Raw genomic sequence first — 12,738 nt, forward strand, 5'->3', positions numbered from 1 at the left:
GATATAAGCGTAGGAAAAATTGTAAGACGTCAGGTGGGAACCTGCTCGGTGGGTCGACGACTGAACCGAATGTCGTTGATCCCTTTCGAGGGTCCTTTGGTGGAATTCACCGCAAGTCTAACTGTCTGCCCCCATGCTAATACAGGAGACAAGGACAACAATTTACTGCACGTTATTATCACAATATGAGAAATATGAATTTAAATACGCCTGTAATTTTGTGAGGTTCAACGATTTGTATTTATGTCTGTCTTAATAAGTGAGCAAATAAAGGCAATATTAGTTGTACTAAAACAGCTCTTTTTTAGCGTTCACTAAATACATATATACACATATGTTTTCGATAAGATTTTGTAATGGAATTTTGTATGGCCTATGTAATATAAATCTTTAGAAAATGTTTCATTTGAATAAGTAATTAGAAAAATATGAATTTTTAGTTATAAGACATACAAGATAAAAACACGACAGCAAACATTTGATTTTTAATTTTTCAAAAATCAGCGTAGACTTATATATGTGTATTACAAACATACAAACTTAGAATGCAGCAAGGATATTTAAATGTACATTATCTTAAGTTATTACAACTGTTGTAATAACTTCAATATATAGAGTACGAAAATAAAGAGTTGAATTTAAAGCTTAAATTAAAATACTACTTATGTACTTATGTAAAAAAAGGCTTGCTACCATTGCGGCCCTGAGACCGATATTTAACAGGTGAAACACATTAGCAATAAAATATATAAATTTAAAAAAATCATTTAAAATTAATGCCAGGATCACTCGTAATTGTTTAAAATTAATTATTAAAAATTTCTTAAAAGAACAAAAATAGTAGTCATGCATATCCGTACAAGTCTTGACTGATAACCCAGTAGCCGCGGGTTCGAGCCACTGCAGCAAACTCAAATTTTTGTTTTTAAAAATACGATATTATTAAAAACCGGCCCCAGCTGCGAAGTGACATCTATTGATTATAACTTATAATACACATCATAGTTTATAACTAATAATATAGATGTCACCGATTTCCAGACTGAAAAGTATGAAGGTTATAATATTGACTTTAAGGTATAGGTTAAAATAAAAGATTTCCAAATCACCGTTAGACCATATTTTAACAAAAAAATTTTCAACAACTTTCACAAAGAAATAAAATTGTACATCCAGAGAATAACTTCGTTGTCAAAGGCATACAATTTTAAAATTATCGTTATATACGCCAAAGAGTCTGATCTGTATTGGACAAAAACAGTGTTTTTCGCCTATGAGGACTGTAAGAGACATCAGGCTCTTCCCCTTTCCCATTCCTGGATGATATATTAGATAAAATCCCAAATTTAGGTGTCGCTTAATCCCAAACTCTTTCCAACGGTTTGTCGATCATTTCTGTGAATTTTTCGTATTTATTTCGTTTTTAAAAATAAATATTTAGTGAAATTTTGAACAAAATTTGAAGTAACCTTAATTTAAAAACACGATTTACAGAAAAAACATCCCTGGCTCTATTTATCACACATCAAACAGTTTTCTTTGTGGATTGACTGATTAAATATAATTGAAATTTAAGTGAGATTATTTTTGAAAAGACATGTGTATTCAAACGAATATTTTTGCAGTGGAATAATTAATAAGTAAATCTAAAAGTACTTTTCACTTTGATTCCGAATATGTATTCAGTTTTTTCTAGCATAAAAGGTTTTTTTTATGTAAAATATTATAATATGTTATGTAAAGAGAGTTACTATTTTACATAGAATATTTTTTCATGTAAAATATTAACTCTTTTTAGAAAATATTTTACACACAAGAAAAAATGTATGAATCTAAAAATATTCTCAAGGTTAATTTAAAATATGGTTTTTCTCCAATACATAAGGTTTTTATGTGACAATTGATTAAAAATTAAAGGTTAACTTTATTTTCATACATTATTAAAATACTTCCCATATATATTTTTCTACAAGTTTAATTTATAATTCTAATAATTATTTTAAACAGAAAGAAAATATATGAATCTAAAAGCAATTTAATTCTATCACAAAAAGTTTTTCGAGTGACAAATGATGAAAGAAAACCAGATTTCAGAAATAAATTTTGATAATGCAAAAAATGATGGGTAATGGAAAAAATCTTTCATATTACATTTATCATTTTTCTAGGTTGGACTGCCCCTAGAAAAATATTGTGTGCGCGTCTGATATTGTGTATGTGAAACGTTATACAAATAATACGATACAAACTAAACTTTTATTTTATGGGATTGAGTAAACTTATTGGAATATATGTTTCAGACTAATGAGAAAGTTTAATAAGAAATAGTTTTCCTTATTTAAAAAAATTGGCGTTGAGCATTAGAGCTGCAATTGGAACAATTTATATGTGTGAATCTTTTTGCTCAAAATTAAAGATAATTAAATCATAGAGTCGCAATAGATTGACACATGACAATTAAAAATATAAATTATAGTGTAATTGAAAAACAAATTGCACATTAAAATATTACTCTATTTTAGATTTTATTTTTTGTATTATAAAGGTTATTTTTTACTGTATTATAAATGTTTTGTTTAAATAAATGTGCGATCCAGTGTTTTTTTTTATTTTTGGTTTTGGCCCAGTAAACCATTTCGGTTGGACACTACTGATTTAGTCGGTAATTAATATCCAAAAGACCTAGGAAATTCCATACGAGCCTTTGTGTTTTAAAAATGTTATCGTGTCTGGGAGATTAAATTTAGGGATTATTATATAATCATAATTCCTACAGATTAGGTTTTTTTATATTCTACTAATCTCACGAATGAATATCGTGATGTTTAATTAGTACATGTAAGGTATAAAAAATATCTATAAATAAGCAACTTCAGCTCATACAGAATATCATAAATGTATAAATGGCTATGACCACACGGTATTACCGTAATAACTGACGCGTTATTATTATTGCAGAAATTATACGGAAATATTTCAAACTCTATACTTTCGATCCAAATTATATCCCTGGCGTTTGGCGAACTCGGAAACACTAAAAAACGTGTGACTAATCAAATTATCAATTGATAAGGCAACGAATTTTATATATTTTTTTGACCGAAAGCAGCTTGAAATTTTTTTCCAAAAAATTTCGTTATAAAGCAAACGGTCGCCACACCATAAATTAAACAATACTGTATAAATATCACGCTAGACAAAATTAACCCATCAAGACAAAACTAAACCTAAATTTAAGCAAATACATTAAATACCGAAATATATTTTGCTTTAGAATCATAAGTTCGAATCCAGTTTTATAATAAGATCCCTAAATAAAAAATAGTATTTTTTCTATTGTATTTTCAAAGAAATAGAACATCAGCTGTGCCAAATACAATGAACGTTAAAACGGGATATATCATGCTGGCACAAATAATGAAAGAAAATGCACTTTAAAAAACAACAATACTTTCACTTTAATCAGAACTTATTTAGTATCACTTGAACTAGCACTTCGCTTCTGACTTAAAAACCCAGAGGAAATCAGCCACTTTGACTTTGAACGATATATTTGTTTGGATCATGGCAAAGAGATGTTTGGCCCAACCTGAACGGAAAACTCCCGCCGGTTGTCATTGTACTACTGGCTTCCGCACTGCACGGACAAAATACAACAATTTTAAGTGTATTATTTATGGTCCTTCGAGCTCCAGTAAGACAGCTTTCCCATCTTAGGGTTACACGCATAAGAAATAAAACCGCCGACTTTTCCTCGAGGTTACACCGAATCAGTGAAATCGCTTATTGCGTAAAATGGGTAAAGAAATACCTAATTCACGAAAAGTGCAAGCCCGTTGCTTTGTTCATGAATTAGGCAATTATCTGCCGAATGCGCGAATTGGACAGGAATTGTTTTGATTATTTTGTGCATTAAATAAAGCAGATAATAGCGCTCTGATTCTATTTTTCGTAACTGAAACAAAATTAATTTTATTATATGAAAATAAATTAATAATTAACCACAGTAATATGTCTATAATTATAAATACGTACAAAATCTATTATTAGGTATATTGGACAAGTTAGCTTGTTCAGAACAATGAACACTCTATGATTCGTTGCAGAGTTATTCATGGGGTATTCACTGTTTTGACCAACGCTCGCTTGCTGCTTAATAATTAATAATATTTTTTAATTTCATTGAATTACAAAATATCTGCCAATCTCCTAATATTAGTTACACGACCAGATAAAGTATAAATACATGGACCACTATTTATAACGGCAATGTATACAGTTTACAAGAGCAAAAAAAAATGGCCCCTTTAATAAACGTGACGTTTCGCAACTGCCAAAAATGACATCAGACTACTACTATCTCACTGGCTTAATGCGTGTATTCGGCAGATAATTTGCCTATTTCGTGAATGGAGCAACGGGCTTTTATGAAATTTTATGCCTATTTCACGCAATAAGTAACATTAATTTATTGCTCAATATTTTAATTGTTGTAGCAGTACTTCATTATATTAAATTACGTGTTTTTGTTAGGCAAGTTTATTAGTAATGTTTATGATTGATATTGCAATAAATATGATTTTGCCAGCCCATTTAACATGAAATTTCCCTCAGGTGTTACCAATGAACATTTTCCACTCTTTCCTACTGTGAAATTTAAGCTCCACGTTAAATGGGATGAAATATATTACACGTAAGCTTTTAGGTTAAAAACTAACCTTGAGGTTAAAAACTTTCTGACCTTTCATACGAATCTAGTCCAAACGGTAACGCATGATCGCATTGTTATAAAATGTTATAGCATTCATTATTAATGAAGCGAAACCGCAAACAACGCCCGCATTACGAACTATCCTTATATTATATACATATAAAAGTCCTAGAACTGGCTACCAAGGACCAACTTCGCTACATTCGATTCCCAGAATCGATTATTTTCTAATTTAATGTGGCCAACCTTCCGTTCTTTGTGCGAATTTGATTCAATTTAAACCAATGTCTCGCCGACTCTTTTTCCTCGTTAACGGCGCCACGGGGACTCCTTTGTTTGAGCTGATTCATCTCCGTTGTGACCGGCGCGAACTCTTCGTGGAACTTGGAAGACTACACCGGTGCCAAAAGGTAACCAACCGGTCATCGTTAGACCAATCATGACCGGACGGTCACAGAATCGCAATCTCACGGCACCATTTCAGATCAAACCAATAAAAAATATAATATCATGAATCGTGTACTACCATCTTTTAACCTATTATTAGCCTACTATTAATTTAATAATTAGCTGTGGCATTTCATTTTAAACAATTCCTATAATTAAACCAAACTTTTCCCGAATGTTCTTCTTCGCACGCTCATTTTTCCTGCATAATAAGTACTGAATCACCGACTATATTTAACATGTATTTATTAAATCTAAAAAGCAAATTATAGAGTAGTCAATATTTTATATGCATTTTCTGCGACACCAATTAGTTGAACCTGATAGATACAAATGTTAAGAATCACCGCCAAACAAATTGCGATAATTTGTTACAAACGGTTCATTACGTTTCAAATGGTCGCTCGTTAAAGTTAATCTAATTCTTTCCTAAAGAAGTGAGATCTAAATTATGACCGCTAAAAGTTATTTTAATTAATCTGCAAAAAACGAAAGATCAATGATTGATTTAAGGTGACATTCAAGCAAACTTGTCCCAATGAGTACATCTACTTATAAATAAATTTAAAGTACATTTGATGATATATAATATATTATAGCAATATCTTTAACTGCAAGTTTCAGTCGATCGGTGAGAATAATATAAAAAACGTCAATTCATGATGAAATTGGCTAGGATTCGAATATTTTTTTGTATATTTTCGTATGATCGAGAGAGAAACGTTTTGATATTTTGACGCACGTGGGCGATCGCTTATATAACTGGATTGGAAATGTTGCGTATTTATGAACACAGGAAAAACATGATTGAAAGAATTTAAATTAATCGACGCATGATTTATTGAATTGATATGTACTTAGTTATTAATTCATCTTGCAAATTAAAACAATAACTTTTAACTCTAATAATACATCACTGCAGCTTGCGATTGTTTTTTTTTTGCTTTTGTGCCTAGCCAAACAAAACAAAAGTTAAATCGTCATTTTGAACACCCAAGAAATTTCCCAGCATTATAACAACATTTATTTACGATCTTCGGAGCGCACGCCTATAAATAATACTTATGAATTCGCGCACTAAGCACTTTTGTTGTACATATCATTGTATAAATTGGATGGTCGTCCGCAAATTTGCCACCCGTAAGGTTTAAGTTTTCACCAAGGGATATACAGAAGGCGAAATTAAAAAATAGTGGTCTTCGATTAACCTTTTCTTTCATTTGATTAAGGGCAAATATAAAACACTCAAGACTAACGAAAAAGGAACTAGAGGCGAGAGATCCACTTCAAATATAAATTTTTACGCACCCACGTTTTTAATGTATGTCTGATTAATCTATAATATATTTTTGTGCAAAAAACTGCATATAAAAAACATCAACATTTAGCTGAATGAAAAGTCACAACATTCGGAATACGATAAATAGAAACCATTTAGCACTAGCTGAATTATATAAATTTATTATTTATATAGATATAAACGGTAATTTGACAAATGGATTTAATGCAGCAAAATAAATAAATAATACATCAAGTCCTAATACATTTTCACCAGTAGATATATATTTCTACTAACGAAAAAATACTTTAACTGATAGGCGCTTATATGCTGCTCTAAAATATCTATGAAACTCAATTTGACAGTTGTGAAACGTTTATTTGCTGTTCAAACCCAAACCTAACCCAATGAAAGTACTGAGACCAATTATAGTTTTAGAAATTTCATTAGGTCAAGTGCAAAATACAAACTAACCCAACTCACCTCGCAGGGGAAAATAAACAGAAGATCGCATCTCACATATTGCTCCACAGTTTGACTGCATTTCGATATTAAACTATGTTTTAAAAATATGAACTATCTTTACCGATATTACTATGGACTTCTAATATAAAAAGGCTGATCGAAGTATTTTCAAACCGAATTTTGGTCAATAGAAGAGCGCAAAAACAAATATCAGTTTTTAGAAGGCAAAAATTCACGTCAAAAGCAATTTTATTGTGTCGACGCCGTCGCAGTGGAAACGCTCGGAAACGAGTGGCCACCCCTAAGAATATTAAACAATTTGCTCTCGCGGCAAGTGCAATTTTCTATAGACGAGTACCAAAAAGTAAGTTTTACATTAGGACTAATTGGGCAAACTTGTTCGCTATTCGCCTAAGCTTCTAGTTATCAATTATAGAAAAGGGCTTTACGCGGGGATAGGAAGCTCCAAAACATCAATGCATCAAAGACTAATGTATTTCTTTTATTGTAAAGCTTAGTTTGAAAATGCACTTTTAATCATACACACACCTAGTTTTATTTAAAATGCATATGAAAAGTTTTTAAAAATAAAAAAATGTGTGAGGCACACCTGAAAGAGATTTGCACAATTTCACATAAATTGTCTCAGCTCCTTAGTGTCTGCTGCCGTAAACATCATTGTTTGTCATTCTCGTTGTGAAGCTGATTAACTCGTGTAAGGGAAGCGTTATGTTATAGAGCGCTGACGATCTAGCCGCTACGGCAAGAATAAGGGACTCAATCGCGATTCTCTAGAACAAAACTTGATAGCCAAAATCAAGTTATCAACCAACCAGCTCCACGGCGACTTCAGGTCGCCAGCATTGAATACATATTCTGAGCTCTCGATTGCCGCATGTATGTCCAGGGGCGGATCAATGAATTTGCCAAAGAAGGAGCGATGTTTTGAAAAAAATATTACTTGATATTATTATTTACTATTTTTGCTCAATGTAATATACCTATACATTTACAAATAAAGAATGTCACAAATTAATAAAAAAACATACTTTAATATTAATAATATAATATTATACATATATGTAATATTATTAATTGTTTATATATTTAACATATTTTCATTACCTACTGCAATAAAAAATCTGCCTTCCTATCATCTATATTTGCATAATTATCAATAATTGCATTTAAATTCACATCATTATCCCTATGGATATTCGTCATTGTTAAACCAATGAGTCTTTCTTAATTCATCCCGTTTCTCAAAAACACTTTTAATCTTGGGTGGATTAAGTGGGTGGGTGGAAGTGGAAAAACTATTTTTTAGTGAAGCCATACTTACAGGCAAACTATAAAGTGGGATATACTCCATTATATATATTTGTCTAAATTTAAAATACTTTATTCTAGAGTGGCTGAAAGTTATGATTAACTTAATTGAAAATATGTTTTTATATAAATGTAATTCAGCATTTATATTTTGGCTATGTCTCGTAAACATTTATTATTTTAGTGAAATTAGAAACATTTATTTTTAATTATAATATCATTTGTAATCAATACTTTTTAAGAACAAAGGAAATACTCGTACCATAGCTTAAATACTGATGACAGCCACTTAAGTAATAATAAAAACCGCTAAGACACATCTTAGTTGTTAAATTTCTAAAGAATAAATAAGTTCCTAACATAATTGTCGTATGATTTTTAAAAGTCATAATATATACTATGTCAATCTGTATTTTAGTTAAATTTAAATTTACGGATTTACTTTTATTTAAATTGACGGATTTTGATGATGACCGTTAAACGACAAGGAAGAAAACCGTATTGCTGGTCCACTAAAGACTGCTGACAATACTTGTAGATATATTGTGACGAATTATTATATTATCAATTATATAACAACTAGCAGGTACTTTGAGTGGCCCCCGGAGATCATTGCTCAATTTTACGACTTCGATATCGACAGACCACACACTTTAACTAAAGCAAAATATACAATAAAAAAAAAAAATTATATTCAACTTATTTTTTAAGAGCTCAGCTATCAAAGAGCATAAAAATATTACAATTGAATTAATCTAAGCGTACATTTTCAAACGTGACTATACCAAAAATCGAATTAGTCGAGTCAACCACGGAGGTCCGTGAACTACGTTTTAAACTACGTGTAAGTGTATATAATAATAATTAGACGTGAACGGTGTGCAAAGCCGACTCGACACATACACACAGAGTCTCAAGGTTAATTTATATTACTAAATGTCGTTACACGTTAAGTCAAATAAATATTATTCTAAACAGCTTTTCATTCACGTATTCATAGCGCGAAAACTTAATCTCATATGTGATAAATATACATATTACAATATACATGTATGTATGTATATATTTTACAGTGGACCTTTGTATTGAAAAATGTCATGATAAGGAAGCATAAAGGCAAATTAAATATATTATATGTAATATAAATACATTATTATTTGTATGAGTATTCTTGAAACGTTTCAACCCTGAATTTGACGTTGACATAAAATACAACGCTCGGGCTAACAATTAGGAGCAATAAAAATCAAGATTATAATATTTAATTGGGGGACGACGCATATAAAAAAATGTTTGCTGCGAATAATTCAAGTATCACGACACATATGTATATTAATATGTAACGACAGATAGAATCAACATAATAAGATAAACTAGACAATAGTGCGATCACACAAAGGCTCTCGTTACGACTAAATAACACGCAAGGATTCTCAAAGAATGAAAATTCTGTGTTACAAAACGGTTACGGGAAACAATATATCACCGGAAGACAAATACCACCGTAAGGTCAAAATATTCCCGTTACACAATTCAACCTCAGATATATCTATCAAGCAAATGTCACTTAGATTCGCTTAGTAACCTTTTTAGAACCATGCTAAAAACATATGCACCTATCCTCTACCTCTGATATATAATATATCAAAATTTAATTTAATGATATCCTTTCTAAAAAAACATATTGCACTAGAACCCTGATGAATATATATATTAATACGATAAACCAGTGGTGTATGTCGGTAATAGTTAATACATATATTTAATTTGAAATACTATAAATATTTAAATGCATATGTATTGCGTGGTTGATAATATATATGGGTTGGGGCAAACCATATTGTTTTTGCCTGGGGCGCTAAATAAGCTAGGGACGGCCCTGCTCCGTTATTATATTCAGAACCGCGCTTGCCACGCCGAATGGAGATCAGAGAAACCGGTCTAGGTACATTTTTTATATGAATTCAAAACCACGACCTTGAGCTTCAGAATATATAATTCATTAAAAAAATATTCACAGTGAAAATAAAAACTGGGGTAAAGCCCTGAATCTCAAAGTTCACTGTTTTACAGCCACTTCAAAATCACGTACGCCATTTAAATAACTTAACCCGACATAAACAATACGGACAAGAAAAAGTAATTCCTTTTTTTTTAATTTCAGTACCATTTTTATTTTTATTATGCAATAAAAAAATTAGCCACACATACACACAAACACAAACACAATCACAATGTCAATGTCGCGAAGGCGAAAAACGTAATCGGCGTGACGACCATCGCAAAAAACACGAAAACGTGCGCAGCTTCCTTATTGAGTGGCTCGCGACTTTGGTGACCAGGGGCGTTTTGCTATAATCTATGTATTACGATCGAAACTTGTTACGTTCACACGACATGATCGTAAATCTGATAATGCTGCTACGGTGGGAAAATCAGTGGCACAGCATGAATCGAATTAAGACTGCTACGGATTGAAATCCTACTTTAAAAGACAGTAGCGCTATGTACAAGTAATTAACTTATACTCTGTCCGGATTTCCGAGTAAGTGCTACGCTGCGTTGACAACAATGACAGCACTTTGACCTAAAACATACTCTTTATACATACACTTTCTAACATATTTTTTCTACATTAAATAAAAATAAAATATATTGAGAATTGCTTTTTTTTTTAACAAAAAAGGTACAAGAACTCCCTTTTTGTCAAGCTTTTCATTAAAGAAATTTATATTAAAATATTTAAATTAAATTTAAAGCAGCTTTTCCTATGCCACGAAACGCATAAAAAATTTAACAAAAAATATCATATTTTTTTCTTTACTTTAGACATGTTAAATCTAAAGTTAAACGAACATACAACTAAAGACTGGATGTAAAATAAAATTGTAAAACATAATATATTTGAATAAAAGTTTATAGTGATTTCCAAAGTTTTGTCCAATTCTCATCTAATAAATCGATTCATTTATTTGGTGTTGGTGTCTATAGCCTAATGAAAATGGAAGTTGTTTTTTTTATGTATTCAGACAAAGTAAACAAACAATCATACTTTTGTGCCTACAATTATTTGTGTGTGTTTTTTACATAAAAATTGTATATACATACATATATATAATATAACTAAGTCAATTTATTCTTGAAAAAATACCATTTAAGCTGACATAATTTATTTATATATTGTTCTGTTAAAAATATCACGTTGTAATTTTCATTATCAAATTCAGCGAATGTACATCTATTGAATTTCAGGGTGGATTAAAGAGAGTCCCCTAAAAGTTTTCCCTTTGAGTTCTCCTCGTATCTAATTGCACCCACGATATCAGTTCCGACTCGTTCAGCCAGCTGTGTAACAGTATTAAATATCCTTAACCAACAATAAAAGCACACCTACTATAATGAGCTTTTATATAATGAATATTTATTATACCAGGGTGTGTTTTTTTAATTAATGCAATCATGAGTTATCACTTTTATCATGATATTACAGATTTTAATATTAATGTATTTAACCTAATAAAAAAATCATAACATAATTTTATTACATTCTATACACTATAAATTTATCAATCAAGAACCAATATCAGAAATGTAGAGCAAATATAAAAAACTTTTTAAAGCTGTAAGTAAGATAATGTAGGGGTTTCACCCACCTGCAGAATTTTACAGCTCATCCTAATGAACAATTCGAACAAACATAAAATATTATCCCGTCTCGAAAGAGAGGTACATTTGACTTAACAACGGAAGAGAGATCTTGTGACCAAATAACTGCGTTAATAATTTGAAATTTTACATGGACCACCTAATAGCACATTTGTCCCGAAACGTTAATCATTCATAAATAACATTGAAAAACTACCCTTTGTTTGGAAAGGATGCGCACTAGACTACTTTTTTATGGGAGAATTTTAAAATTAAGTTGATTATGTGCTTAATTTTTTCGTGCTCTATATATATATATATATATATATATATATATGTGTAAATAAAATAAATGTTTAATGCTCGCGAATCTAAAAATATAAATATATATGTTTTTGAGAAACAATGATGATATTGAATTGAATAAGTTTTTTTTTTTATATTGCTATTATTTTATTAATACGTCTCTTATTATAGAATAAATTAAATGTATATTCAAATAATAAATGTAAGTAAAAATAAATGTATAGCGCAATTTTTAATATTATTCATTAAATATTAAAAAATGTATGTTACAGCTAAAAAAAATAATAATCGAATTTTTAAGTGAGTCTTTGCGATTGTACACAGTTTGCTTTAATTTAATACAAAAAATATTCGATTGAAGTTTTATCAAATATCTTTTTTTTTATAAAGCGAAATGTTCAGCGAATCATTAAAATAAATAATAAAATACTCCATAAAATAAAACATTTCTTACAATGATTATATTTAAATTTATATTAAATACACCGGGGCACCGTTAATATTTTTACAATACATTTACTTAATCATTTTTGCCGACGAATATTAATGCAACTAG

The 12,738-nt window shown here is 30.2% G+C and overlaps 1 protein-coding gene and 1 long non-coding RNA gene across 6 annotated transcripts in view; one reads left to right on the top strand and one right to left on the bottom strand.

The window, feature by feature from the left end:
- Positions 1-12,738, bottom strand: part of Ypel (Yippee-like) — a 155,481-nt gene that overhangs the window by 106,571 nt on the left and 36,172 nt on the right. The gene's annotated exons all lie outside the window — the stretch shown is intronic.
- Positions 1,534-5,095, top strand: LOC148235911 (uncharacterized). The gene is made up of 3 exons (XR_015809267.1): positions 1,534-3,679; positions 3,718-4,316; positions 4,459-5,095. It is a non-coding gene; the product is annotated as an uncharacterized LOC148235911 (long non-coding RNA).

This window comes from Plectrocnemia conspersa, unplaced genomic scaffold (assembly GCF_051122295.1).
Source record: "Plectrocnemia conspersa isolate PC_06_02 unplaced genomic scaffold, ASM5112229v1 ptg000004l, whole genome shotgun sequence".
Lineage (NCBI taxonomy): Eukaryota > Metazoa > Arthropoda > Insecta > Trichoptera > Polycentropodidae > Plectrocnemia > Plectrocnemia conspersa.